The sequence below is a fragment of the Ambystoma mexicanum genome, chromosome 3q, assembly GCF_040938575.1.
Source record: "Ambystoma mexicanum isolate Mex_15411 chromosome 3q, UKY_AmexF1_1, whole genome shotgun sequence".
NCBI lineage: Eukaryota > Metazoa > Chordata > Amphibia > Caudata > Ambystomatidae > Ambystoma > Ambystoma mexicanum.
Window position 1 is genome coordinate 720,109,298 of NC_090926.1, and position 4,332 is coordinate 720,113,629.

The window sequence follows — 4,332 nt, forward strand, 5'->3', positions numbered from 1 at the left end:
TAGTGGGTGGATTGATTCGCAGAAACAGGGGTGGAGGGTTTGATTCGCAGACTGAGAAACTGGCAAATGAATGAATACACAGATAGAGGCCTGCAGATAGATTGAGAGCCAAGAAGGCAGGCGGTGGACTTATTGACAAGTGAAGGGGCTGGTTGACAGGCGGGTGCAGGGTGTGAGGCCGTTAAACACTCATTGTTGAAGAGAATGAGGGTGGGCGAGGGCTATGAAGTGTTACCTCACCTGATGTTCATACAGGCCCCTTATTGCCCCAGACATATTGCAAGCAGCGAGCCTGGGGTGACTGCAGGAAGTGAGTCTGGTAGCAGGAAAGGAGGAGCGAATGCGATTGGTGGAGGAACCTTTGAAGAGTCAATCCTCACCTGCCCCTTATAATGTAGAGCGGTACCAACTGCCATACCTGGTGGTCACTCCGGATTGCCCCACCCCAAACTCAGCAGACTTCGCCCCTCGCTGGATTGTGCCCGCCTATTCACGTGGGATAAACATGAACAGAAGTCTTGCAACCCAGTTTACTTCTGATCATCGCCATATCTTTTATTGGACACAAAACATATAAAAACAACAATATCGTCCGTTCACTGTCAACTATAAAACACACACAGAGGAACGTCGGCAGTGCCACCCACAGAACAAAGAAAGTGCATCAAAACAACCTCATACCGCCACCGCCTGAGTACCACTTCGCCACCCTGCACGTGGTGGCCCACCACGCAAGCGGAACTGGCGAGTCACCTTCTCTCTGGCTGAAGAGCTCCCGGGGGTGATGGACAGCCTGTCCAAAGTCGACGTGTCCTAGGAGTGGACCAAGGAGGGGCCACTGCGCCGAGCATGGCGCGGCATGCCGTCTGCTCGGTTTCGGACACAGCATCAAGAACTCGGCAACAAGCTTGCCCTCCACAGCGTGTCAAGCTTTAGGAAAGCGAAGGGGTTCAGAAGGAGCGCAAGCTTTAGCAGTGGCCTGGCCCAGATAGATGGTATGCGTTAGGGAAGAGGCTTGGATTCTTGTATTATTCAGACTTAAGGAAAAATAGCCTGGCAATGTATGTATGTTTACATACCGCAGGGCTAGCCGGGAAGCAGTGGAACGCTGCACAAGGGAACACAGGAACAGGAGACAATAACATGGACAGGCTTAGGACAGACTGCCAAGGGCACGACTAGACGGACACGGGACTGCAGGGCTATAAAGGGTTAATGCGAGGGATATCGTGTGAGGACCCACATCTGATGAGTTGGTGGGGCTCAGGAGATGCTACTGAGGTCCAGGACAGAGGCTTGAGACTTGGCATGGGGAATTCTCACGGTTTTGGGAAGACGCTCCGGGATACAGCGTGTTGTGCTTCAGAGAAAAGGCTTGGGTCACAATGCTCTTTTACATTAGGGGAGAGGCTTGTCATGGTATGCTGTTGGGGTTTGGCGGAAGGGCTCAGCAAGGTGTTTGTTTGAAGTTGAGCTCACAATACCTGCTTCTTAGAGAAGATTCCTGGTTAACGCGGTTGTGTTGTGTTCAGTGAAAAGAGAGAGAGCATGGGAATATATTTCTTTATTTTTGCATTTTTAAGCGGGCATCGAAGCTGCTGTTAAAGGAATTGTTTGTTTTTTAGTTGCGTAATTGTTTTTTTCTGTCTTAGTTGTGTAATTCTAATGCGCTTAAATACCCAGAGGTTTCTAAGCACGGACCGGGGATCAAACCTGTGTTGCTTCGTGTCGTTTTGTTTCGAAGGTGAGCACGTTGGTGCTGAGCTATCTTCCCGGAACTGTATGAGCTGTATGGAAAGAGCCTTTAAACTGGGGTTGGCACAGTGTACTGAGGTGGTCTAGAGACGCGATTCAGTACAGCGTGCTGTCAAGGATTGGTACTGTATTCTATTGCGATTTAGGGACAGGATTTGTTACAATGTGTTGTCGAGGATTGGCACAGTACTCCATTGAGGTTTAGGGACAAGAGTTGGTACAGTATGCTGTCGAGGTTTGGCACTGTATTCTGTTGAGGATTAGGGACAAGATTTGGTACAGTATGTTAAGGATTGGCACAGTATACTGTTGAAGGTTAGGGACCTGATTTGCCACAGCATGCCATCAGGTTTTGGTTTAGCGCTCCTGTGCAGGTTTAGAGGGATTGGGTGGGGGAATATGGTCTCCAGCTTAAGTGGAGACAGCTGGCCAGGGAACAGCAGATGTTTAGGGCAGAGGTGTGATTCTGTAGCATTGGGTTTTGGGGAATAAGCTTTGCAACTTGTATAATGCATAAGGAGGAAGATTTCAGAACCTCAATGCGGAGGTGTTTGATAGACGCTTGGCTCAGTATGGTCTCATTGTTCAGGGACATAGTTGGGAATTGTACATATTCTGGTAAGGTTTGTGGAGGAGGCTCAGCGAGGATTAGTTTCAAGGTTTGGAGAAGAATCAGGGGCTCACAAATATTATTCAGGTGAAGGGAAAAGGCTTGGCTTACATTGGTATCAGTGTGTAGGAAAAAAGCTTGGCATAGTGAACTGTCCAGGTTTAGAGAGGAGATTTGGCACAGGGTACTGTTGGAAATTAGGACCAAAGCTTGGCTCAGAATGCTGTCAATGTTTCTAAATAGGATATTTCTCAGCGCAGAGTAGAACCAGCACAAAACCTACTTTATGACCAAGTAACTAGTCTCAGATGTGTTGGCTGCTCCTCTGCTCCAGGAGTAAGCCTGCCGTGGTAGGGAGCAGCTCACCTTCTCATGTGCAAGTCACTGTTTTTGATCATAGGTTCAACAAGTCTTAAAAATGTCTACGTGTGATCTCTTCTGGTTGCCCGAGCCCTGCAGGGTTTGGGCCTTCCAACTCGCTGGTCTGTCCTTCCTGTTGGCCCTCCAACTCAATCTCAGCAGATGTTACAGCTGTTTGTCTTATTCATGGGCGGCCTTAGCATATTTTCCTTGGGGATGGTCTCCCTCCTCCTCCTCAAGGCGGGGCTAAGGCGGCTAGGCAGGTTGGCTTGTTGGAGAAGCTCCTTGAAGACCTCTAGTACGTTGGTGTTCTCCTTGGCCGAGGCCTCAACGAAACGATTGTTCCATTCCAGCTCGACCAGGGACAGTGTCTCCTCAGTGGCCACCTGCCGTCCTTCCTCTGAATCCACCTTGTTGCCCACCACCACGATGGGGGCCATCTTGTCCTCCTTGGTCTCCAGGATCTCATCCCGTAGACTCTTGACGCTTTGGAAGGACTCGGCGTCATCGATGGCGTAGACTAGTGCGAAGGCGTCGCTGTTCTGAATGGAGAGCTTCCTCATGGCCGGGAAGGAGTAGCTGCCACTGGTGTCCATTATCTCGATGGTGAAGGTCATGCCGCTCACCTCGTACTCCTTGGTGTGCAGCTCCTCCACCGTCCTCTTGTACTTGGTTTCGAAGGTGTCCAGCAGGAAGCGGCGGATCAGCGCTGTCTTCCCCACCCCAGCTGCTCCTAAGAACGCTAGACGCACCTGGTTCTTCTCTTTCACCGTCAGTGACATGTCGATATATCTGCTAGGCTTTTGGGGAGATCTTCTGGAGTTCAAGGCCTCCCGAACTTCTCTGGCTTTGAGGACAAAAGCTGCGTGTGTGCTTCTCTACAGTAAGTCTTCGAGTGGTTGAGTTCGTGGTGCCGAGCAGCTATCCTCGGCTGGCTCACTCGCCGCCCTCCACCTGTAGATGGATCTGTATGTCCAGAGTGATGCGGCGGCTTCTGCTGTCTATTCGTCCGCGGACCTTCAGGCGCGCAAGAGGGCTCGCTGGATGGATCGGCGCGCGTCTGTCTGAGCATCGCCTCTCGCCCAGTTCTTTATTTATTCACATATCCCTTGGTGACTTCGCCCGGGCACCGTCCAATCACACCAGCCCGAGCCTGTGGATAGTAATAGGGAGGGCGGCAGAGGGGTGGTGCCGAAGGACAGAGGCGCCGAGAGAGCTGCCAATCAACAGTACTTTCTCCGAGAGCAGTCTGTTTCCACTTGAGGCTGGAGCGTGTGCGCGTGTGTGCTCATTTGCGAGCGTTTCGAGCAGAAATCCTGTACATGCGGAAAAAAAAACGGAGCAGGGGACGGGTGGCATCAACTGGCAAGATAAACCGCGGCGAGGGAAGGAGGGGAGGGGGGACAGCACAGAAGCAGAGAACATGCAAACGGATTCTATCGACGACCTGTAGCCCAGCTCGAATGGAGGGAGTTGGGGGGGAGGGGTGGAGGCTTTTCGCACCATGGGGGAAAAAAATGTTCGGAGACCTAGACCCAAGAGTGAATGTGGTGTGGCGTTTACAGCACGCCCCCCCCCCTTCCCCTCCCCAATCGAGCGGCCTTTAG

The 4,332-nt window shown here is 51.5% G+C and overlaps 1 pseudogene; it reads right to left on the bottom strand.

Moving 5' to 3' along the window:
* Positions 1 to 529: 529 nt before the first annotated feature.
* Positions 530 to 4,066, bottom strand: LOC138582907 (GTP-binding protein Rhes pseudogene; annotated as a pseudogene).
* Positions 4,067 to 4,332: the final 266 nt, after the last annotated feature.